The sequence below is a fragment of the Cardiocondyla obscurior genome, unplaced genomic scaffold (genome assembly GCF_019399895.1).
Source record: "Cardiocondyla obscurior isolate alpha-2009 unplaced genomic scaffold, Cobs3.1 scaffold31_0_849067, whole genome shotgun sequence".
Taxonomy (NCBI): Eukaryota; Metazoa; Arthropoda; class Insecta; order Hymenoptera; family Formicidae; genus Cardiocondyla; species Cardiocondyla obscurior.
This window is the reverse complement of record NW_027228788.1, coordinates 179,351-205,628: the sequence shown is the minus strand read 5'-3', so window position 1 is coordinate 205,628 and position 26,278 is coordinate 179,351.

Genomic DNA, 26,278 nt, shown 5'->3' with positions numbered 1-26,278 from the left:
AAATTTAAAATATTTTTTCGTTTTTGGCCATATCTCGGCTTCTGATAAAAATAAATGGCTTCAAATGACTGGGAAGTTATTTGTTTACCCAGATGCCGCACAATGCTGTTTGTAAAATTTACAAAAATATTTTCTTTCGTTTTTGGCCATATCTCAACTTCTGATGAAAATAAATAGCTCCAAATAGGCCCAGATTCATCTATTTTTAATGCTGCAGGCTTTGGTTGTAAAATTTCAAAAATGTTTTTCGTTTTGGCCATATCTCGGCTTCTGATAAATAAATGGCTCCAAATAGGCCCAGATTCATCTGTTTTTGAATGCCGCACAATGCTACGTTGTAAAATTTCAAAAAATATTATTTTTGTTTTTATCTGGCTTCTGATGAAAATAAAAGGCTCAATTAGGCTGGTAGTCTGATTTTGGTACACAATGCTATGTTGTTAAAATTCAGAAATATTTTTTTTCGTTTTTGGCCATATCTCTGGCTGCTGTTTAAGAAATAAATTCAGACAAGCCCAAATGCATCTATTTTGAATACACTATTGCTATCTTGTTAAATTTCGAAAATATTTTCTTTCGTTTTTGGCTATATCTCGGCTTCTGATAAAAATAAAAAGGCTTCAAACAGGCCCAGATTCATCTGTTTTGAATGCCGCACAATGCTACGTTGTAAATTTCAAAAATATTTTTTGTTTTTGTATATCTCGGCTTCTGATGAAGATAAATGGCTCCAATCAGGGCCGAATTCATCTATTTTAAATGCCCACTGAGGCTACGTTGTAAAATTTCAAAAACATTTTTTTTTTTCGTTTTTTTGCCCATCTCGGCTGATAAAAATAAATGGCTAAATAGGCCCAAATTTATTTATTTTGAATGCCGCACAATGCTACGATTGTAAATTTGAAAAAATTTTCTTTCGTTTTTACAGCCATATCTCAACTTCTGATGAAAATAAGTATTAAACCAGCGAAATGAACCGAATTCATCTATTTTAATGCCACTTTGCCAAGTACTACGTTTGTAAAATTTTCAAGAAATATTTTTTTCAGTTTTGGACATATCTCGGCTTCTGTTAGAAAATAAAATTGCTCTGAAATAAGACTGGAATTATCTATTTTTAAATGCCACTTTATTAACTACGTTCGTAAATTTCAAAAAAATAATTTTCGTTTTTGGCCATATCTCGGCTTCTGATGAAAATAAATGGCTCCAAATAGGCCCGAATTCATCTATTTTTAATGCCGCACAAGGCTACGTTGTAAAATTTCAAAAACATTTTTTTTCGTTTTTTTGCCATATCTCGGCTTCTGATAAAAATAAATGGCTTCAAATAGGCCCAAATTTATTTATTTTGAATGCCGCACAATGCTACGTTGTAAAATTTCAAAATTTTTTTCGTTTTTGGCCATATCTCGGCTTCTGATGAAAATAAATTGCTACAAATAAGGACACAGACTAATATTTTTTTTTTTAATGCCACACAATGATACGTTGTAAAATTTCAAAATATTTTCTTTCGTTCTTTGGCCATATCTCAGCTTCTGATGAAAATAAATGGCTCCAAATAGGTCCAGATTCATCTATTTTTAATGCCGCCTGAGCTACGTTGTAAAATTTCAAAAAAATATTTTTTTTGTTTTTTGGCATATCTCGGCTTCTGATAAAAATAAATGGCTCAAATAAACTAATTATTTATTCTTAATGCCGCACAATGCTACGTTGTAAATTTCAAAAATTTTTTTTCGTTTTTTGGCCATATCTCGGCTTCTGATGAAAAATAAATACTCGAATAAGGCCCAAATGCATCTATTTTGAATGCCGCACAATGCTATGTTGTTAAATTTTAAAAATATTTTCTTTCGTTTTTTGGCCATATTTCGGCTTCTGATGAAAATAAAAAGCTCCAAATAAACCCAAATGCATTGATTTTGAATGCCGCACAATGCTATGTTGTTAAATTTCAAAAATATTTTTTTTTGTTTTTTGGCCTTATTTCGGCTGCTGGTGAAAATAGAAGGCTCGGAATAGGCCCGTATGCATCTTTTTTAATTGCCTACTTACAATGCTACGTTAATAAATTCTAAAATATTTTTTTCGTTTTTGGCCATATCTCGGTTTCTGATGAAAATAAAAAGACTCGAATAGGCCCAAATGCATCTATTTTGAATGCACCGCACAATACTATGTTGTTAAATTTTAAAAAATATTTTTTACTGGCCATGTCTCGGCTTCTGATGAAATAAATTGCTCAAATAGGCTGGAATTCATCTATTTTTAATGCCCTTTATAATGATCTTTCCATTCTTAAAATTTCAAAAATTTCTTTTTTTCGTTTTTGGCCATATCTTGGCTGATGAAAATAAAAAGACTCCGAATAGGCCCAAATGCATCTATTTTGAATGCTTTGTTGCTATGTTAAATTTCAAAAATATTTTCTTTCGTTTTTGGACATATCTCTGGCTTCTGATAAAATTAAAGAATCTGCTGCACAATGCTATGTTGTTAAATTTCAAAAATATTTTTTTTTGTTTTTTGGCCATATGTCGGCTGCTGGTGAAAATAGAAAGCTCGGAATAGGCCCGTATTCATTTTTTTTAATTGCCGCACAATGCTACGTTGTAAAATTTCAAAAATATCTTTTTTTGTTTTTCGTCCATATCTCGGCTGCTAGTGAAAATAAAAGGCCTGAATAGTCTGTATGCATCGTTTTTAATTACATGCTACGTTGTAAAATTTCAAAATATTTTTTCGTTTTTTGGCCATATCTCTATTTCTGATGAAAATAAAAGGTTTTGAATAGGCCCGAATGCACCTATTTTAAATGCCGCACAATGCTATGTTGCAAAATATAAAAAATATTCTTTTTGTTTTTTGGCCACATCTCGACTGCTGGTGAAAATAGATGGCTCGGAATAGGTTCGTATGCATTTTTTTTAATTGCCGCACAATGATACGATGTAAAATTTCAAAAATATTTTTTTTTGTTTTTTGGCCATATCTCGGCTTCTGATGAAAATGAAAAGGTTTTGAATAGGCCCTGCATTTATTTTAAATGCCGCACACGTTATGTTGTTAAATTTAAAAATATTTTTTGTTTTTTGCCATATCTCGATAATGATGAAAATGAAAGGTTTCGAATAGGCCCCAATGCAATTATTTCAAATGCCGCACAATGCTATGTTGTTAAATTTCAAAATATTTTTTTTTTGTTTTTTGGCCATATCTCGCTGCTGTAGTAAATAGAAGTTTCCTGAATAGGCCCGTATGCATCTATTTTTAGTTGCGCAAAATGCCACGTTGTAAAATTTCAAAATATTTTTTTTTGTTTTGTAATATATCTCGGCTTCTGATGAAAATAAGAGGCTTTGAATAGGCCCGAATTCATCTATTTTGAATGCCGCACAATGCTACGTTGTAAATTTTCAAAAATATTTTTTTTTGTTTTTTGACCATATCTCGGTTTCTGATGAAAATAAAAGGCTCCAAATAAACTCGTATGCATCTTTTTTAATTGCCGCACAATGCTACGTTGTAAAATTTTAAAAATATTTTTTTTTGTTTTTTGGCCATATCTCAGTTTCTGATGAAGGTAAAAAGCTCCGAATAGGCCCAAATGCATCTATTTTGAATGCTGCGCAATGCTAGGTTGTAAAATTTCAAAAATATTTTTTTTTTGTTTTTTGACTATAACTCGTCTTCTGATGAAAAAAAAAGGCTCCGAATAAGTTCAAATTCATCTATTTTGAATGCCGCACAATGCTATGTTGAAAAATTTCAAAAATATTTTTTTTTGTTTTTTGGCTATATCTCGGCTTCTGATGAAGATAAAAAGCCCGAATAGAGCCCAAATGCATCTATTTTGAATGCTGCACAATGCGTTACGTTGTAAAATTCAAAATATTTTTTTTCGTTTTTTGGCCATATCTCGGCTTCTGATGAAATAAAAAATTTCGAATAGTCCGAATGCACCTTATTGAATTGTCGCAAGAATGCTTATGTTATGGCAATGATAGTAATGATTTTTTTGCTTTAGTCAAGATCCTGGACTGTTGGTGAAAATAAATGGCTCGGAATAGTCTGTATGCATTTTTTTTAATTGCCGCACAATGATACGTCGTAAAATTTCAAAAATATTTTTTTGTTTTTTGGCCATATCTCGGCTTTTGATGAAAAATGAAAGGTTTCGAATAGGTCCTAATTATTTTAAATGCCGCACAATGCTATGTTGTTAAATCAAAAAATATTTTTTTGTTTTGGCCATATCTCGGCTGCTGGTAAAATAGAAGTTTCGAATAGACTCGTATGCATCTATTTTTAGTTGCGCAAAATGCTACGTTGTAAAATTTCAAAATATTTTTTTGTTTTGTGGCCATATCTCGGTTTCTGATGAAAATAAGAGGCTTGAATAGGCCCGAATTCATGTATTTTGAATGCCGCACAATGCTGGTAAATTCTTCAAAAATATTTTTTTTGTTTTTTGGCCATATGTCGGCTGCTGGTGAAAATAGAAAGCCTCGAATAGGCCCGTATTCTTTTTTAATTGCCGCACAATGCTACGTTGTAATTTCAAAATATTTTTTGCTTTTGGCCATATCTCGGCTTTTGATGAAAATGAAAGGTTTTGAATAGGCCCGTATGCATCTTTTTTAATTGCCGCACATTGCTACGTTGTAAAATATCAAATGATGCAGTTTTTTGGCCATATCTCAACTTCTGATGAAAATAAATGGCTCCGAATAAACCCGAATACGTCTATTTTGTATGTTGCACAATGCCACAAAATTTCAAAATACTTTTTTCGTTTTTTGGCCGTATCTCGGCTTCTGATAAAAATAAAATTCCAATGAGTCGTATGCATCTTTTTTAATTGCCGCACATTGCTATTGCTGTACCCTTAAAATATTTTTTTTTCGTTTTTTGGTCATATCTCGGTCATGAAAATAAAGAACTCGGAATAAGCCCGTATGCATCGTTTTTAATTGCCGTAATAATGCTACGTTGTAAAATTTAAAAATATTTTTTTTTCGTTTTTTGGCCATATCTCGGTTTCTTGATGAAAATAAAAGGTTTTGAATAGGCCCGAATGCACTATTTTAATGCCGCACACGTGTTATGTTGCAAAGAAAATATTCTTTTTGTTTTTGGCCACATCTCGACTGCTGGTGAAAATAGATGGCTCGGAATAGGTCTGTATGCATTTTTTAATTGCCGCACAACGATACGATGTAAAATTTCAAAAATATTTTTTTTTGTTTTTTGGCCATATCTCGGCTTCTGATGAAAATGAAAGGTTTTGAATAGGCCCCAATGCATTTATTTTAAATGCCGCACAATGCTATGTTGTTAAATTTAAAAAATATTTTTTTTTGTTTTTTGGCCATATCTCGGATAATGATGAAAATGAAAGGTTTCGAATAGGCCCCAATGCAATTATTTTAAATGCCGCACAATGCTATGTTGTTAAATTTCAAAAATATTTTTTTTTGTTTTTTGGCCATATCTCGGCTTGCCAGAAAATAGAAGTTTCGGAATAGGGCCCGTATGCATCTATTTTAGTTGCGCACAATGCTACGTTGTAAAATTTCAAAATATTTTTTTGTTTTTGGCCATATCTCGGCTTCTGATGAAAATAAAAGGCTCCGAATAGGCCCGAATTCATCTATTTTGAATGCCGCACAATGCTACGTTGTAAAATTTCAAAAATATTTTTTTTTGTTTTTTGGCCATATCTCGGTTTCTGATGAAAATAAAAGGCTCCAAATAAACTCGTATGCATCTTTTTTAATTGCCGCACAATGCTACGTTGTAAAATTTCAAAAATATTTTTTTTTGTTTTTTGGCCATATCTCGGCTTCTGATGAAAATAAAGTCTGAATAGGCCCGTATGCATCTTTTTTAATGCCGCACAATGCTACGTTGTAAAATTTCAAAAATATTTTTTTTTGTTTTTTGGCCATATCTCGGCTCTGATGAAAAAAAGGTCTGAATAAGCCCGTATGCATCTATTTTGAATGCCGCACAATGCTACGTTGTAAAATTTCAAAATATTTTTTTGTTTTTGGCCATATCTCGGCTTCTGATGAAAATAAAAGTCTGAATAGGCCCGTATGCATCTATTTTGAATGCCGCACAATGCTACGTTGTTAAAATTTCAAAATATTTTTTTTCGTTTTTGGCCATATCTCGGCTTCTGATGAAAATAAAAATTTCGAATAGGCCCGAATGCATCTATTTTGAATGCCACAATGCTATGTTGTAAAATTTAAAAATATTTTTTTGTTTTTTGGCCATATCTCGGCTGCTGGTGAAAATAAAGGCTCGGAATAGGTTCATGCATTTTTTTAATTGCCGCACAATGCTACGTTGTAAAATTTCAAAATATTTTTTTGTTTTTTGGCCATATCTCGGCTGATGAAAATAAAGGTTCTGAATAGGCCCGTATGCATTTATTTTAAATGCCGCACAATGCTATGTTGTAAAATTTAAAAAATATTTTTTTGTTTTTGGCCATATCTCGGCTTCTGATGAAAATAAAGGCTCTGAATAGGCCCGAATGCATTATTTTAAATGCCGCACAATGCTATGTTGTTAAATTTCAAAATATTTTTTTTTTTGGCCATATCTCGGCTGCTGGTAAAAATAGAAGCTCTCGAATAGACCCGTATGCATCTATTTTTAGTTGCGCACAATGCTACGTTGTAAAATTTCAAAATATTTTTTTTTGTTTTGTGGCCATATCTCGGCTTCTGATGAAAATAAGAGGCTTTGAATAGGCCCGAATTCATCTATTTTGAATGCCGCACAATGCTATGTTGGTAAATTTCAAAAATATTTTTTTGTTTTTGGCCATATCTCGGCTGCTGGTGAAAATAGAAAGCTCGAATAGGCCCGTATGCATTTTTTTTAATTGCCGCACAATGCTACGTTGTAAAATTTCAAAATATTTTTTTGTTTTTTGGCCATATCTCGGCTTTGATGAAAATGAAAGGCTTTGAATAGGCCCGTGCATCTTTTTTAATTGCCGCACAATGCTACGTTGTAAAATTTCAAAAAATATTTTCGTTTTTTGGCCATATCTCGGCTTCTGATGAAAATAAAGGCTCCGAATAGGCCCGAATACATCTATTTTGTATTGCACAATGCTACGTTGTAAAATTTCAAAAATACTTTTTCGTTTTTGGCCATATCTCGGCTTCTGATGAAAATAAAAGGTCGAATAGGCCCGTATGCATCTTTTAATTGCCGCACAATGCTACGTTGTAAAATTTAAAAATATTTTTTCGTTTTTTGGCCATATCTCGGCTTCTGGTGAAAATAAAGAACTCGGAATAAGCCCGTATGCATCGTTTTTAATTGCCGCACAATGCTACGTTGTAAAATTTCAAAAATATTTTTTTTCGTTTTTTGGCCATATCTCGGCTTCTGATGAAAATAAAAGGTTTTGAATAGGCCCGAATGCACCTATTTTAAATGCCGCACAATGCTATGTTGCAAAATATAAAAAATATTCTTTTTGTTTTTTGGCCACATCTCGACTGCTGGTGAAAATAGATGGCTCGGAATAGGTTCGTATGCATTTTTTTTAATTGCCGCACAATGATACGTTGTAAAATTTCAAAATATTTTTTGTTTTTTGGCCATATCTCGGCTTCTGATGAAAATGAAAGGTTTTGAATAGGCCCCAATGCATTTATTTTAAATGCCGCACAATGCTATGTTGTTAAATTTAAAAATATTTTTTGTTTTTGGCCATATCTCGGCTAATGATGAAAATGAAAGGTTTCGAATAGGCCCCAATGCATTATTTTAAATGCCGCACAATGCTATGTTGTTAAATTTCAAAATATTTTTTTGTTTTTGGCCATATCTCGGCTGCTGGTGAAAATAGAAGTTTCGGAATAGGCCCGTATGCATCTATTTTTAGTTGCGCAAAATGCTACGTTGTAAAATTTCAAAATATTTTTTTTTTTTTGGCCATATCTCGGCTCTGATGAAAATAAGAGGCTTTGAATAGGCCCGAATGCATCTATTTTGAATGCCGCACAATGCTATGTTGTAAATTTCAAAATATTTTTTTTGTTTTTTGGCCATATCTCGGCTGCTGGTGAAAATAGAAGGCTCGGAATAGGCCCGTATTCATCTTTTAATTGCCGCACAATGCTACGTTGTAAAATTTCAAAATATTTTTTTGTTTTTGGCCATATCTCGGCTTCTATGAAAATAAAAGGCTCGGAATAGGCCCGTATGCATCGTTTTTAATTGCCGCACAATGCTACGTTGTAAAATTTCAAAATATTTTTTTTTTTTTTGGCCATATCGCTTCTGATGAAAATAAAATTTCGAATAGGCCCGAATGCATCTATTTTGAATGCCGCACAATGCTATGTTGCAAAATTTAAAAATATTTTTTTGTTTTTTGGCCATATCTCGGCTGCTGAAAATAGATGGCTCGGAATAGGTTCGTATGCATTTTTTTAATTGCCGCACAATGCTACGTTGTAAAATTTCAAAATATATTTTTTTGTTTTTTGGCCATATCTCGGCTTTTGATGAAAATGAAAGGTTTTGAATAGGCCCCAATGCATTTATTTTAAATGCCGCACAATGCTATGTTGTTAAATTTAAAATATTTTTTGTTTTTTGGCCATATCTCGGCTAATGATGAAAATAAAGGTTTCGAATAGGCCCCAATGCATTATTTTAAATGCCGCACAATGCTATGTTGTTAAATTTCAAAAATATTTTTTTTTGTTTTTTGGCCATATCTCGGCTGCTGGTGAAAATAGAAAGCTCGGAATAGGCCCGTATGCATTTTTTTAATTGCCGCACAATGCTACGTTGTAAAATTTCAAAAATATTTTTTTGTTTTTGGCCATATCTCGGCTGCTGTGAAAATAAAAGGCTCGAATAGGCTTGTATGCATCTTTTTAAATGCCGCACAATGCTATGTTTAAAATTTAAAAATATTTTTTGTTTTTTGGCCATATCTCGGCTTTGGTGAAAATAGAAGGCTCGGAATAGGCCCGAATGCATCTATTTTGAATGCCGCACAATGCTACGTTGTAAAATTTCAAAAATATTTTTGTTTTTGGCCATATCTCGGCTTTTGATGAAAATAAAAGGTCTCGAATAGGCCCGAATGCATCTTTTTTAATTGCCGCACAATGCTACGTTGTAAAATTTCAAAATATATTTTTTTGTTTTTGGCCATATCTCGGCTGCTGATGAAAATAGAAAGTTCGAATAGGCCCGTATGCATCTTTTTTAATTGCCGCACAATGCTACGTTGTAAAATTTCAAAATATTTTTTTGTTTTTTGGCCATATCTCGGCTTTGATGAAAATAAAGGTTTGAATAGGCCCGAATGCATCTATTTTAAATGCCGCACAATGCTATGTTGTAAAATTTAAAAATATTTTTTTGTTTTTTGGCCATATCTCGGCTTCTGATGAAAATAAGAGGTTTTGAATAGGCCCGAATTCATCTATTTTGAATGCCGCACAATGCTATGTTGTTAAATTTAAAAAATAATTTTTTTTGTTTTTTGGCCATATCTCGGCTGCTGGTGAAAATAGAAGTCTCGGAATAGGCCCGTATGCATCTATTTTTAGTTGCGCACAATGCTACGTTGTAAAATTTCGAAATTTTTTTTTTTCGTTTTTTGGCCATATCTCGGCTTATGATAAAAATAAAGGCTGAATAGGCCCAAATGCATTTATTTTGAATGCCGCACAATGCTATGTTGTTAAATTTCAAAAATATTTTTTTGTTTTTTGGCCATATCTCGGCTGCTGGTGAAAATAGAAGGCTCGGAATAGGCCCGTATGCATCTTTTTTAATTGCCGCACAATGCTACGTTGTAAAATTTCAAAATATTTTTTTTTGTTTTTTGGCCATATCTCGGCTTCTGATGAAAATAAAAGGCTCTGAATAAGCCCGTATGCATCTTTTTAATTGCCGCACAATGCTACGTTGTAAAATTTCAAAATATTTTTTTTCGTTTTTTGGCCATATCTCGGCTTCTGATGAAAATAAAAGGTCTGAATAGGCCCGAATGCATCTATTTTGAATGCCGCACAATGCTACGTTGTAAAATTTCAAAAATATTTTTTTGTTTTTTGGCCATATCTCGGCTTCTGAAAATAAAAGGTCTGAATAGGCCCGTATGCATCTTTTAATTGCCGCACAATGCTACGTTGTAAAATTTCAAAAAATTTTTTTCGTTTTTTGGCCATATCTCAACTTCTGATGAAAATAAATGGCTCCGAATAAACCCGAATACGTCTATTTTGTATGTTGCACAATGCTACGTTGTAAAATTTCAAAAATACTTTTTTTCGTTTTTTGGCCGTATCTCGGCTTCTGATAAAAATAAAAGGCTCCGAATAGGCCCGTATGCATCTTTTTTAATTGCCGCACAATGCTACGTTGTAAAATTTCAAAAATATTTTTTTTCGTTTTTTGGTCATATCTCGGCTTCTGGTGAAAATAAAGAACTCGGAATAAGCCCGTATGCATCGTTTTTAATTGCCGCACAATGCTACGTTGTAAAATTTCAAAAATATTTTTTTTCGTTTTTTGGCCATATCTCGGCTTCTGATGAAAATAAAAGGTTTTGAATAGGCCCGTATGCACCTATTTTAAATGCCGCACAATGCTATGTTGCAAAATATAAAAAATATTCTTTTTGTTTTTTGGCCACATCTCGGCTGCTGGTGAAAATAGATGGCTCGGAATAGGTTCGTATGCATTTTTTTTAATTGCCGCACAATGCTACGTTGTAAAATTTCAAAAATATTTTTTTTTGTTTTTTGGCCATATCTCGGCTTCTGATGAAAATGAAAGGTTTTGAATAGGCCCCAATGCATTTATTTTAAATGCCGCACAATGCTATGTTGTTAAATTTAAAAAATATTTTTTTTTGTTTTTTGGCCATATCTCGGATAATGATGAAAATGAAAGGTTTCGAATAGGCCCCAATGCAATTATTTTAAATGCCGCACAATGCTATGTTGTTAAATTTCAAAAATATTTTTTTTTGTTTTTTGGCCATATCTCGGCTGCTGGTGAAAATAGAAGTTTCGGAATAGGCCCGTATGCATCTATTTTTAGTTGCGCAAAATGCTACGTTGTAAAATTTCAAAATATTTTTTTTTGTTTTGTGGCCATATCTCGGCTTCTGATGAAAATAAGAGGCTTTGAATAGGCCCGAATTCATCTATTTTGAATGCCGCACAATGCTATGTTGGTAAATTTCAAAAATATTTTTTTTTGTTTTTTGGCCATATGTCGGCTGCTGGTGAAAATAGAAGGCTCGGAATAGGCCCGTATTCATCTTTTTTAATTGCCGCACAATGCTACGTTGTAAAATTTCAAAAATATTTTTTTGTTTTTTGGCCATATCTCGGCTGCTGTGAAAATAAAAGGCTCGGAATAAGCCCGTATGCATCGTTTTTAATTGCCGCACAATGCTACGTTGTAAAATTTCAAAAATATTTTTTTTCTTTTTTTGGCCATATCTCAGCTTCTGATGAAAATAAAAAATTTCGAATAGGCCCGAATGCACCTATTTTGAATGCCGCACAATGCTATGTTGCAAAATTTAAAAATATTTTTGTTTTTTGGCCATATCTCGGCTGCTGGTGAAAATAGATGGCTCGGAATAGGTTCGTATGCATTTTTAATTGCCGCACAATGCTACGTTGTAAAATTTCAAAATATTTTTTTTTGTTTTTGGCCATATCTCGGCTTTTGATGAAAATGAAAGGTTTTGAATAGGCCCCAATGCATTTATTTTAAATGCCGCACAATGCTATGTTGTTAAATTTAAAAAATATTTTTTTTGTTTTTTGGCCATATCTCGGCTTCTGATGAAAATAAAGGTTTCGAATAGGCCCCAATGCATTATTTTAAATGCCGCACAATGCTATGTTGTTAAATTTCAAAAATATTTTTTTTTGTTTTTTGGCCATATCTCGGCTGCTGGTGAAAATAGAAAGCTCGGAATAGGCCCGTATGCATTTTTTTAATTGCCGCACAATGCTACGTTGTAAAATTTCAAAATATTTTTGTTTTTTGGCCATATCTCGGCTTTTGATGAAAATAAAGGCTCGAATAGGCCCGAATGCATCTTTTTTAATTGCCGCACAATGCTACGTTGTAAAATTTCAAAAATATTTTTTTTGTTTTTTGGCCATATCTCGGCTGCTGGTGAAAATAGAAAGTTCGGAATAGGCCCGTATGCATCTTTTTTAATTGCCGCACAATGCTACGTTGTAAAATTTCAAAAATATTTTTTTTTGTTTTTTGGCCATATCTCGGCTTCTGATGAAAATGAAAGGTTTTGAATAGGCCCCAATGCATTTATTTTAAATGCCGCACAATGCTATGTTGTTAAATTTAAAAATATTTTTTTGTTTTTTGGCCATATCTCGGCTAATGATGAAAATGAAAGATTTCGAATAGGCCCCAATGCATTATTTTAAATGCCGCACAATGCTATGTTGTTAAATTTCAAAATATTTTTTTTTTTTTTGGCCATATCTCGGCTGCTGGTGAAAATAGAAGTTTCGGAATAGGCCCGTATGCATCTATTTTTAATTGCGCACAATGCTACGTTGTAAAATTTCAAAATATTTTTTTGTTTTTGGCCATATCTCGGCTTCTGATGAAAATAAGAGGCTTTGAATAGGCCCGAATTCATCTATTTTGAATGCCGCACAATGCTATGTTGGTAAATTTCAAAAATATTTTTTTTTGTTTTTTGGCCATATGTCGGCTGCTGGTGAAAATAGAAGGCTCGGAATAGGCCCGTATTCATCTTTTTTAATTGCCGCACAATGCTACGTTGTAAAATTTCAAAAATATTTTTTTTTGTTTTTCGTCCATATCTCGGCTGCTAGTGAAAATAAAAGGCTCGGAATAAGCCCGTATGCATCGTTTTTAATTGCCGCACAATGCTACGTTGTAAAATTTCAAAAATATTTTTTTTCTTTTTTTGGCCATATCTCGGCTTCTGATGAAAATAAAAAATTTCGAATAGGCCCGAATGCACCTATTTTGAATGCCGCACAATGCTATGTTGCAAAATATAAAAAATATTCTTTTTGTTTTTTGGCCACATCTCGACTGCTGGTGAAAATAGATGGCTCGGAATAGGTTCGTATGCATTTTTTTTAATTGCCGCACAATGATACGTTGTAAAATTTCAAAAATATTTTTTTTTGTTTTTTGGCCATATCTCGGCTTTTGATGAAAATGAAAGGTTTTGAATAGGCCCCAATGCATTTATTTTAAATGCCGCACAATGCTATGTTGTTAAATTTAAAAAATATTTTTTTTTGTTTTTTGGCCATATCTCGGATAATGATGAAAATGAAAGGTTTCGAATAGGCCCCAATGCAATTATTTTAAATGCCGCACAATGCTATGTTGTTAAATTTCAAAAATATTTTTTTTTGTTTTTTGGCCATATGTCGGCTGCTGGTGAAAATAGAAAGCTCGGAATAGGCCCGTATTCATTTTTTTTAATTGCCGCACAATGCTACGTTGTAAAATTTCAAAAATATTTTTTTTTGTTTTTCGTTTATATCTCGGCTGCTAGTGAAAATAAAAGGCTCGGAATAGGCTTGTATTCATCTTTTTTAAATGCTGCACAATGCTATGTTTCCAAATGTAAAAAATATTTTTTTTTGTTTTTTGGCCATATCTCGGTTGTTGGTTAAAATAGAAGGCTCGGAATAGGCCCGAATTCATCTATTTTGAATATCGCACAATGCTACGTTGTAAAATTTCAAAAATATTTTTTTTTGTTTTTTGGCCATATCTCGGCTTTTGATAAAAATAAAAGGCTCCCAATAGGCCCGAATGCATCTTTTTTAATTGCCGCACAATGCTACGTTGTAAAATTTCAAAAATATATTTTTTTGTTTTTTGGCCATGTTTCGGCTGCTGGTGAAAATAGAAAGTTCGGAATAGGCCCGTATGCATCTTTTTTAATTGCCGCACAATGCTACGTTGTAAAATTTCAAAAATATTTTTTTTTGTTTTTTGGCCATATTTTGGCTTCTGATGAAAATGAAAGGCTCCGAATAGGCTCGAATGCATCTATTTTGAATGCCGCACAATGCTATGTTGTAAAATTTCAAAAATACTTTTTTTCGTTTTTTGGCCATATCTCGGCTTCTGATAAAAATAAAAGGCTCCGAATAGGCCCGTATGCATCTTTTTAATTGCCGCACAATGCTACGTTGTAAAATTTCAAAATATTTTTTTCGTTTTTTGGCCATATCTCGGCTTCTGATGAAAATAAATGGCTCGAATAGGCCCGAATACATCTATTTTGTATGTTGCACAATGCTACGTTGTAAAATTTCAAAATATTTTTTTTCGTTTTTTGCCATATCTCGGCTTCTGATGAAAATAAAAGGCTCCGAATAAGCTCGAATTCATCTATTTTGAATGCCGCACAATGCTACGTTGTAAAATTTCAAAATATTTTTTTCGTTTTTTGGCCATATCTCGGCTGTTGGTGAAAATAGAATGCTCGAATAGGCCCGTATGCATTTATTTTAATTACGCACAATGCTACGTTGTAAAAATTCAAAAATATTTTCTTTCGTTTTTTTGCCATATTTCGGCTTCTGATGAAAATAAAAGACTCCGAATAGGCCCAAATGCATCTATTTTGAATGCTGCACAATGCTATGTTGTTAAATTTCAAAATATTTTTTTTCGTTTTTTGGCCATATTTCGGTTTCTGATAAAAATAAAAGACTCCGAATAGGCCCAAATTCATCTATTTTGAATGCCGCACAATGCTATGTTGTAAAATTTCAAAATATTTTTTTGTTTTTTGGCCATATCTCGGCTTCTGATGAAAATAAAAAGCTTCGAATAGGCCCAAATGCATCTATTTTAAATGCCGCGCAATGCTACGTTGTAAAATTTCAAAAATATTTTTTTTCGTTTTTTGGCCATATCTCAACTTCTGATGAAAATAAATGGCTCCGAATAGGCTCGTATGCATCTTTTTTAATTGCCGCACAATGCTACGTTGTAAAATTTCAAAAATATTTTTTTTTGTTTTTTGGCAATATCTCGGCTGCTGGTGAAAATAGAAGGCTCGGAATAAGCCCGTATGCATCTTTTTCAATTGCCGCACAATGCTACGTTGTAAAATTTCAAAAATATTTTTTTTCGTTTTTGGCCATATTTCGACTGTTGGTGAAAATAGAATGCTCGGATCAGACCCGTATGCATCTAATTTTAGTTACGCACAATGCTACGTTGTAAAATTTCAAAAATATTTTATTTTGTTTTTTGGCCATATCTCGGCTTCTGATAAAAATAAAAGGCTCCGAATAGGCCCGTATGCATCGTTTTTAATTGCCGCACAATGCTACGTTGTAAAATTTCAAATATATTTTTTTCTGTTTTTTGGCAATATCTCGGCTTCTGATGAAAATAAAAAGCTCCGAATAGGCCCAAATGCATCTATTTTGAATGCCGCACAATGCTATGTTGTAAAATTTCAAAAATATTCTTTTTTGTTTTTTGGCCATATCTCGACTGCTGGTGAAAATAGAAAGCTCAAATCAAACCCGTATGCATCTATTTTTAGTTGCGCACAATGCTACGTTGTAAAATTTCAAAAATATTTCTTTTTGTTTTTTGGCCATATCTCGGCTTCTGATGAAAATAAAAGGCTCCGAATAGGCCCGAATACATCTATTTTGTATGTTGCACAATGCTACGTTGTAAAATTTCAAAAATACTTTTTTTCGTTTTTTGGCCATATCTCGGCTTCTGATAAAAATAAAAGGCTCCGAATAGGCCCGTATGCATCTTTTTTAATTGCCGCACATTGCTACGTTGTAAAATTTCAAAATATTTATTTTCGTTTTTTGGCCATATCTCAACTTCTGATGAAAATAAATGGCTCCGAATAAACCCGAATACGTCTATTTTGTATGTTGCACAATGCTACGTTGTAAAATTTTAAAAATACTTTTTTTCGTTTTTTGGCCGTATCTCGGCTTCTGATAAAAATAAAAGGCTCCGAATAAGCTCGAATTCATCTATTTTGAATGCCGCACAATGCTACGTTGTAAAATTTCAAAAATATTTTTTTTGTTTTTGGCCATATCTCGGCTTCTGATGAAAATAAAAGGCTCCGAATAGGCCCGTATGCATTTTTTTTAATTGCCGCACAATGCTACGTTGTAAAATTTCAAAATATTTTTTTTTTTTTTGGCCATATCTCGGCTTCTGATGAAAATAAAAAGCTCCGAATAGGCCCAAATGCATCTATTTTGAATGCTGCGCAATGCTATGTTGTAAAATTTAAAAATATTTTTTTGTTTTTTGGCTATATCTCGTCTTCTGATGAAAAAAAGGCTCTGAATAGGCCCAAATTCATTTATTTTGAATGCCGCACAATGCTATGTTGTAAAATTTCAAAAATATTTTTTTGTTTTTTGGCCATATCTCGGTTTCTGATGAAAATAAAAAGCTCCGAATAGGCCCAAATGCATCTATTTTGAATGCCGCACAATGCTATGTTGTAAAATTTCAAAATATTTTTTTCGTTTTTGGCCATATCTCGGCTTCTGATGAAAATAAAAGGCTCCGAATAGGCCCGAATACATCTATTTTGTATGTTGCACAATGCTATGTTGTAAAATTTCAAAAATATTTTTTCGTTTTTGGCCATATCTCGGCTTCTGATGAAAATAAAAGGCTCCGAATAGGCCCGTATGCATCTTTTTTAATTGCCGCACATTGCTACGTTGTAAAATTTCAAAAATATTTATTTTCGTTTTTTGGCCATATCTCAACTTCTGATGAAAATAAATGGCTCCGAATAAACCCGAATACGTCTATTTTGTATGTTGCACAATGCTACGTTGTAAAATTCCAAAAATACTTTTTTTCGTTTTTTGGCCGTATCTCGGCTTCTGATGAAAATAAAAGGCTCCGAATAGGCCCGAATACATCTATTTTGTATGTTGCACAATGCTACGTTGTAAAATTTCAAAAATACTTTTTTTTGTTTTTTGGCCATATCTCGGCTTCTGATAAAAATAAAAGGCTCCGAATAGGCCCGTATGCATCTTTTTTAATTGCCGCACAATGCTACGTTGTAAAATTTCAAAAATATTTTTTTTCGTTTTTTGGCCATATCTCGGCTTCTGATGAAAATAAGAGGCTTCGAATAGACCCGAATACATCTATTTTGTATGTTGCACAATGCTACGTTGTAAAATTTAAAAAATATTTTTTCGTTTTTTGGCCATATCTCGGCTTCTGATGAAAATAAAAAGTTCCGAATAGGCTTGTATGCATCTTTTTTAATTGCCGCACAATGCTACGTTGTAAAATTTAAAAATATTTTTTTTTTGTTTTTTGGCCATATCTCGGCTTCTGGTGAAAATAAAAAACTCGGAATAAGCCCGTATGCATCGTTTTTAATTGCCGCACAATGCTACGTTGTAAAATTTCAAAAATATTTTTTTCGTTTTTGGCCATATCTCGGCTTCTGATGAAAATAAAAGGTTTTGAATAGGCCCGAATGCATCTATTTTAAATGCCGCACAATGCTATGTTGTAAAATTTAAAAATATTTTTTTGTTTTTTGGCCATATCTCGACTGCTGATGAAAATAGATGGCTCGGAATAGGCCCGTATGCATCTTTTTTAATTGCCGCACAATGCTACGTTGTAAAATTTCAAAAATATTTTTTTGTTTTTTGGCCATATCTCGGCTTTTGATGAAAATAAAAGGCTCCGAATAGGCCCGAATGCATCTTTTTTAATTGCCGCACAATGCTACGTTGTAAAATTTCAAAATATTTTTTTATTTTTGGCCATATCTCGGCTGCTGGTGAAAATAGAAAGTTCGGAATAGGCCCGTATGCATCTTTTTTAATTGCCGCACAATGCTACGTTGTAAAATTTCAAAAATATTTTTTTTTGTTTTTTGGCCATATCTCGGCTTCTGATGAAAATAAAAGGCTCCGAATAGGCCCGAATGCATCTATTTTGAATGCCGCACAATGCTATGTTGTAAAATTTCAAAAATACTTTTTTTCGTTTTTTGGCCATATCTCGGCTTCTGATGCAAATAAAAGGTTCCGAATAGACCCGTATGCATCGTTTTTAATTGCCGCACAATGCTACGTTGTAAAATTTGAAAAATATTTTTTCTGTTTTTTGGCCATATCTCGGCTTCTGATGAAAATAAAAAGCTCCGAATAGGCCCAAATGCATCTATTTTGAATGCCGCACAATGCTATGTTGTAAAATTTCAAAAATATTCTTTTTTGTTTTTTGGCCATATCTCGACTGCTGGTGAAAATAGAAAGCTCAAATCAAACCCGTATGCATCTATTTTTAGTTGCGCACAATGCTACGTTGTAAAATTTCAAAAATATTTTTTTTTGTTTTTTGGCCATATTTTGGCTTCTGATGAAAATGAAAGGCTCCGAATAGGCTCGAATGCATCTATTTTGAATGCCGCACAATGCTATGTTGTAAAATTTCAAAAATACTTTTTTTCGTTTTTTGGCCATATCTCGGCTTCTGATAAAAATAAAAGGCTCCGAATAGGCCCGTATGCATCTTTTTTAATTGCCGCACATTGCTACGTTGTAAAATTTCAAAAATATTTTTTTTTGTTTTTTGGCCATATCTCGGCTTCTGATGAAAATAAAAGGCTCCGAATAAACCCGAATACATCTATTTTGTATGTTGCACAATGCTACGTTGTAAAATTTCAAAAATACTTTTTTTCGTTTTTTGCCGTATCTCGGCTTCTGATAAAAATAAAAGGCTCCGAATAAGCTCGAATTCATCTATTTTGAATGCCGCACAATGCTACGTTGTAAAATTTCAAAAATATTTTTTTTCGTTTTTTAGCCATATTTTTACTGTTGGTGAAAATAGAATGCTCGGATCAGACCCGTATGCATTTAATTTTAGTTACGCACAACGCTACGTTGTAAAATTTCAAAAATATTTTTTTTCGTTTTTTGGCCATATCTCGGTTTCTGATGAAGAAAAAAGCTCCGAATAGGCCCAAATGCATCTATTTTGAATGCTGCGCAATGCTATGTTGTAAAATTTCAAAAATATTTTTTTTCGTTTTTTGACTATAACTTGTCTTCTGATGAAAAAAAAAGGCTCCGAATAAGCCCAAATTCATCTATTTTGAATGCCGCACAATGCTATGTTGTAAAATTTCAAAAATATTTTTTTTTGTTTTTTGGCCATATCTCAACTTCTGATGAAGATAAAAAGCTTCGAATAGGCCCAAATGCATCTATTTTGAATGCCGCGCAATGCTACGTTGTAAAATTTCAAAAATACTTTTTTTCGTTTTTTGGCCATATCTCGGCTTCTGATAAAAATAAAAGGCTCCGAATAGGCCCAAATGCATCTATTTTGAATGCCGCACAATGCTATGTTGTAAAATTTCAAAAATATTTTTTTGTTTTTTGGCCATATCTCGACTGCTGGTGAAAATAGAAAGCTCAAATCAAACCCGTATGCATCTATTTTTAGTTGCGCACAATGCTACGTTGTAAAATTTCAAAAATATTTTATTACGTTTTTTGGCCATATCTCGGCTTCTGATGAAAATAAAAGGCTCCGAATAGGCCCGAATACATCTATTTTGTATGTTGCACAATGCTACGTTGTAAAATTTCAAAAATACTTTTTTTCGTTTTTTGGCCATATCTCGGCTTCTGATAAAAATAAAAGGCTCCGAATAGGCCCGTATGCATCTTTTTTAATTGCCGCACATTGCTACGTTGTAAAATTTCAAAAATATTTATTATCGTTTTTTGGCCATATCTCAACTTCTGATGAAATAAAATGGCTCCGAATAAACCCGAATACGTCTATTTTGTATGTTTCACAATGCTACGTTGTATAATTTTAAAAATACTTTTTTTCGTTTTTTGGCCGTATCTCGGCTTCTGATAAAAATAAAAAGCTCCGAATAAGCTCGAATTCATCTATTTTGAATGCCGCACAATGCTACGTTGTAAAATTTCAAAAATATTTTATTTTGTTTTTTGGCAATATCTCGGCTTCTGATAAAAATAAAAGGCTCCGAATAGGCCCGTATGCATTTTTTTTAATTGCCGCACATTGCTACATTGTAAAATTTCAAAAATATTTTTTTTTGTTTTTTGGCCATATCTCGGTTTCTGATGAAGATAAAAAGCTCCGAATAGGCCCAAATGCATGTATTTTGAATGCTGCGCAATGCTATGTTGTAAAATTTAAAAAATATTTTTTTTTGTTTTTTGACTATAACTCGTCTTCTGATGAAAAAAAAAGGCTCCGAATAGGCCCAAATTCATTTATTTTGAATGCCGCACAATGCAATGTTGTAAAACTTCAAAAATATTTTTTTTTGTTTTTTGGCCATATCTCGGCTTCTGATGAAGATAAAAAGCTCCGAATAGGCCCAAATGCATCTATTTTGAATGCCGCGCAATGCTATGTTGTAAAATTTCAAAAATATTTTTTTTCGTTTTTTGGCCATATCTCGGCTTCTGATGCAAATAAAAGGTTCCGAATAGACCCGAATACATCTATTTTGTATGTTGCACAATGCTACGTTGTAAAATTTTAAAAATACTATTTTTCGTTTTTTGGCCATATTTCGGTTTCTGATAAAAATAAAAGGCTCCAAATAGGCCTGTATGCATTTTTTTTAATTGTCGCACAATGTTAGGTTGTAAAATTTCAAAAATATTTTTTTTTGTTTTTTGGCCATGTCTCGGCTGCTGGTGAAAATAAAAAGTTCGGAATAGCCCCGTATGCATTTTTTTTAATTGCCGCACAATGCTACGTTGTAAAATTTCAAAAATATTTTTTTTTGTTTTTTGGCCATATCTCAGCTTCTGATGAATATAAAAAGCTCCGAATAGGCCCAAATGCATCTATTTTGAATGCCGCGCAATGCTATGTTGTAAAATTTCAAAAATATTTTTTTTCGTTTTTTGGCCATATCTCGAATTCTGATAAAGATAAAAAGCTCCGAATAGGCCCAAATGCATCTATTTTGAATGCCGCACAATGCTATGTTGTAAAACTTCAAAAATATTTTTTTTTGTTTTTTGGCCATATCTCTGCTGCTGGTGAAAATAGAAGGCTCCGAATAGGCCCGTTTGCATCTTTTTTAATTGCCGCACAATGCTACGTTGTAAAATTTCAAAAATATTTTTTTTCGTTTTTTGACCATATCTCGGCTGCTGGTGAAAATAGAAAACTCGGAATAGGCCCGTATGCATCTTCTTTAATTGCCGCACATTGCTACGTTGTAAAATTTCAAAAATATTTTTTTTCGTTTTTTGGTTATGACTCGTCTTTTGATGAAAATAAAAGGCTCCGAATAGGCTCGTATGCATCTTTTTTAATTGCCGCACAATGCTACGTTGTAAAATTTCAAAAATTTTTTTTTCGTTTTTTGTCAATATCTCCGCCCCTAAAAAGGGTAGAACGCTGAAAATAATCACGTGGGCATCTGTTGACGCCACCGCACGACATCACGTAATCAGATTTTCAAAAATTTTTTTTCGTTTTCCGTCAATATCGTCGCCCTTGGAGGCGGTAGGACGCTAAAAATGGTCACGTGAACATCTGCTGACGTCACCGCACGACGTCACGTGGTCAAATTTAAAAAAATTTTTTTTTTGTTTTTTGTCAATATTTTTGCCCCTGGAAAGAGTAGGACGCTAAAAATGGTCACGTGGGCATCTGCTGACGTCACCGCACGACGTCACGTGATCAAATTTTCAAAAATTTCTTTTTCGTTTTTCGTCAATATCTTTGCTCCTGGAAAGGGTAGGACGCTAAAAATGATTACGTGGGCATCTGCTGACGTCACCGCACGACTTCACGTGGTCAGATTTTCAAAAATTTATTTTTTGTTTTTCGTCAATATCTTCGCCCCTAAAGAGGGAAGGACGCTAAAAATGGTCACGTGGGCAACTGCTGACGTCACCGCACGACGTCACGTGATCAGATTTTCAAAAATTTATTTTTCGTTTTTCGTCAATATCTTCGCCCCTGGAATGGGTAGGACGTTAAAAATGGTCACGTGGGCATCTGCTGACGTCACCGCACGACGTCACGTGGTCAGATTTTCAAAAATTTATTTTTTGTTTTTCGTCAATATCTTCGCCCCTGGAAAGGGTAGGACGCTAAAAATGGTCACGTAGGAATCTGCTGACGTTACCGCACGACGTAAAGTGGTCATATTTTCAAAAATTTTTTTTTCGTTTTTCGTCAATATCTTCGCTCCTGAAAAGAATAGGACGCTAAAAATGGTCACGTGGGCATTTGCTGACGTCACCGCACAACGTCACGTGGTCAGATTTTCAAAAATTATTTTTTCGATTTTCGTCAATATCTTCGCTCCTGAAGGGGGTAGGACGCTAAAAATGGTCACGTGGGCATCTGCTGACGTCACCGCACGACGTCACGTGGTCAGATTTTCAAAATTTTTTTTTTTGTTTTTCGTCAATATCTTCGCCTCTGGAGGGGGTAGGACGCTAAAAATAATCACGTGGGCATCTGCTGACGTCACCGCACGACGTCACGTGGTCAGATTTTTAAAATTTTTTTTTTGTTTTTTGTCAATATCTTCGCCTCTGGAGGGGGTAGGACGCTAAAAATGGTCACGTGGGCATCTGCTGACGTCACCGCACAACGTCACGTGGTCATATTTTCAGAAATTTCTTTTTCGTTTTTCGTCAATATCTTCGCCCCTGGAAAGGGTAGGACGCTAAAAATGGTCACGTAGGAATCTGCTGACGTTACCGCACGACGTAAAGTGGTCATATTTTCAAAAATTTTTTTTTCGTTTTTCGTCAATATCTTCGCTCCTGAAAAGAATAGGACGCTAAAAATGGTCACGTGGGCATCTGCTGACGTCACCGCACAACGTCACGTGGTCAGATTTTCAAAAATTTTTTTCGTTTTTCGTCAATATCTTCGCCCTGGGGGTAGGACGCTAAAAATGGTCACGTGGGCATCTGCTGACGTCACCGCACGACGTCACGTGGTCAGATTTTCAAAATTTTTTTTGTTTTTCGTCAATATCTTCGCCTCTGGAGGGGGTAGGACGCTAAAAATAATCACGTGGGCATCTGCTGACGTCACCGCACGACGTCACGTGGTCAGATTTTCAAAAAATTTTTTTTTTGTTTTTCGTCAATATCTTCGCTTCTGGAGAGAGTAGGACGCTAAAAATGGTCACGTGGGCATCTGCTGACGTCACCGCACGACGTCACGTGGTCAGATTTTCAAAAATTTATTTTTTGTTTTTCGTCAATATCTTCGCTTCTAAAAACAGTAGGACGCTAAAAATGGTCACGTGGGCAACTGCTGACGTCACCGCACAACGTCACGTGGTCAGATTTTCAAAAATTTATTTTTTGTTTTTCGTCAATATCTTCGCCCCTGGAAAGGGTAGGACGCTAAAAATGGTCACGTGGGCATCTGCTGACGTCACCGCACGACGTCACGTGGTCAGATTTTCAAAAATTTTTTCGTTTTTCGTCAATATCTTCGCTCCTGAAAAGGTAGGACGCTAAAAATGGTCACGTGGGCATCTGCTGACGTCACCGCACGACGTCACGTGGTCAGATTTTCAAAAATTTTTTTTCGTTTTTCGTCAATATCTTCGCTCCTGAAGGGGTAGGACGCTAAAAATGGTCACGTGGGCATCTGCTGACGTCACCGCACGACGTCACGTGGTCAGATTTTCAAAAATTTTTTTGTTTTTCGTCAATATCTTTGCCCTTGGAAAGGTAGGACGCTAAAAATGGTCACGTGGGCATCTGCTGACGTCACCGCACGACGTCACGTGGTCAGATTTTCAAAAATTTTTTTGTTTTTCGTCAATATCTTCGCCCCTGGAGGAGGTAGGACGCTAAAAATGGTCACGTGGGCATCTGCTGACGTCACCGCACGACGTCACGTGGTCAGATTTTCAAAAATTTTTTTTGTTTTTGTCAATATCTTTGCCCTTGAAGGGGTAGGACGCTAAAAATGGTCACGTGGGCATCTGCTGACGTCACCGCACGACGTCACGTGGTCAGATTTTCAAAAATTTCTTTTTTGTTTTTCGTCAATATCTTCGCCCCTGGAAGGGGTAAGACGCTAAAAATGGTCACGTGGGCATCTGCTGACGTCACCGCACGACGTCACGTGGTCAGATTTTCAAAAACTTTTTTTTTGTTTTTTGTCAATATCTTTGCCCCTGGAGAGGGTAGGACGCTAAAAATGGTCACGTGGGCATCTGCTGACGTCACCGCACGACGTCACGTGGTCAGATTTTCAAAATTTTTTTTTTGGTTTTTCGTCAATATCTTCGTTTCTGGAGGGGGTAGGACGCTAAGAATGGTCACGTGGGCATCTGCTGACGTCACCGCACGACGTCACGTGGTCAGATTTTCAAAAATTTTTTTTTGTTTTTTGTCAATATCTTTGCCCCTGGAGGGGGTAGGACGCTAAAAATGGTCACGTGGGCATCTGCTGACGTCACCGCACGACGTCACGTGGTCAGATTTTTAAAAATTTTTTTTTTGTTTTTCGTTAATATCTTTGCTTTTGGTGGGGGTAGAACGCTGAAAATGGTCATAATGGCATTTGCTGACGTCAATGCACAATTCTACGTTGCAAGATTTTTGATAGTTTTTTTTTGTTCTTAAGCCATATTTCTACTACTGGTAAAAGTGAAATGCTCAAAATGAACTTGTATACATTTTTTTCAAATTGCGCACAATACTACGTTGCCAGATTTAAAAAATATTTATTTTGTTTTTTTGCAATATTTTGCATACTGGTGAAAACAAAAAACTTGAAATTGGTCCGTATTTTTAAAATTGGTTTTATATTTTAACGAATTTTCAATATGCGTATTTTAATTTGTAATTCTTTATAAACCTTCTAAAATTATCTAAAAGCTTAGAGCTTAAGAATTTTGTAAATTTTACAAGAAAATTTTTGAAAATTTTTTTAAGCTTTTTACTAAAGAGCGAGCGCGAGATAGGTAATGGTTGTTTGTGGTTTTTAGTACTGCTTATACAGCGTGTCCCAAAGTCATGTAGACACACTTTAAAATTATGTAGATGTCGTTATTTTAAGACAAAACGTTTTTAATCATTTTTTATTTTGATTAATATTAAACAAAATAAAAATTATTAAAAATTAGATTTTTTGGGCGAATCTTACTGTTTCTCACACCGCGCGGAAACGCTTTTTCCGTCGGTAGTTTTTAGTCCTTGTTTTTTTGATCATCGATAATTTTTTTTGTATTGTTACGCGTTGTCGCCTTTTTTTGATTTCTGGTTTAGACCAGTTTATCTAGGTGGGCCGATCGTAACCGTTTGTCTTGCTTCGCGCGCTTTCATTTTTTTTATCGATGATCGAGAACGCAAGGATTGGGGACTACCAATAGATAAAGCGTCTCCGCGCGGTGTGGGGGGCAGTAAGTTCCGCTCAAAAAATATAATTTTCAATAATTATTATCTAGTTTAATATTACTCGGAATAAAAAATGGTTAAACTTTTCTTCTTAAAATAACGAGATCTACTTAGTTCCAATGTTTTTCTACATGACTTTGGGACACCCTGTATACCATTTTAGAGCAACAAAAAAAAGTGGTTTCGTCTTTGTTAATCCTTTTTTAATTACAGAGTTTTAAATTAGTTTATGTAAGTTTAATTTTAGTTCTTTATATGGTAACAAATTTCGTTATTGTTTTTAAAATCTGGTCTTGGTTTAAAATGTTGTTTTATCATGACTCAAAATCATGACTCACATAATAAGCTCAGTTTCTTTATTATTTTAACTGATAATTTTTAAACATAATTTACATAAATTGTTTAAGAAATGTTTAGAGTATGTTTACAGTATTAACAAATTCAATCTTAAATTTTTGCTTTTTCTTAATACTAAAAATATAATATGTATATTTTGTTACGTCCCGCCAAATAATATATATTTTTTATAAATATATTTTTGCGAGTACATTAAAGCATTATTTATTACTTATACATATAAAACATATATAAATTTATATTGCTTTACTCGTGTGTAGTACAGCATTAATTGCGCCGACTTATATTTAGTAGTTTAGCTTTATTCACGCCAACAAAGGCTTCCACTTCCATGCGACCCGCAGCGCCGAACGCCGCTACTTCCACTACCAACTTCCATTACCACCTAAGCGCTAGATAAAAAACAGCGCCGG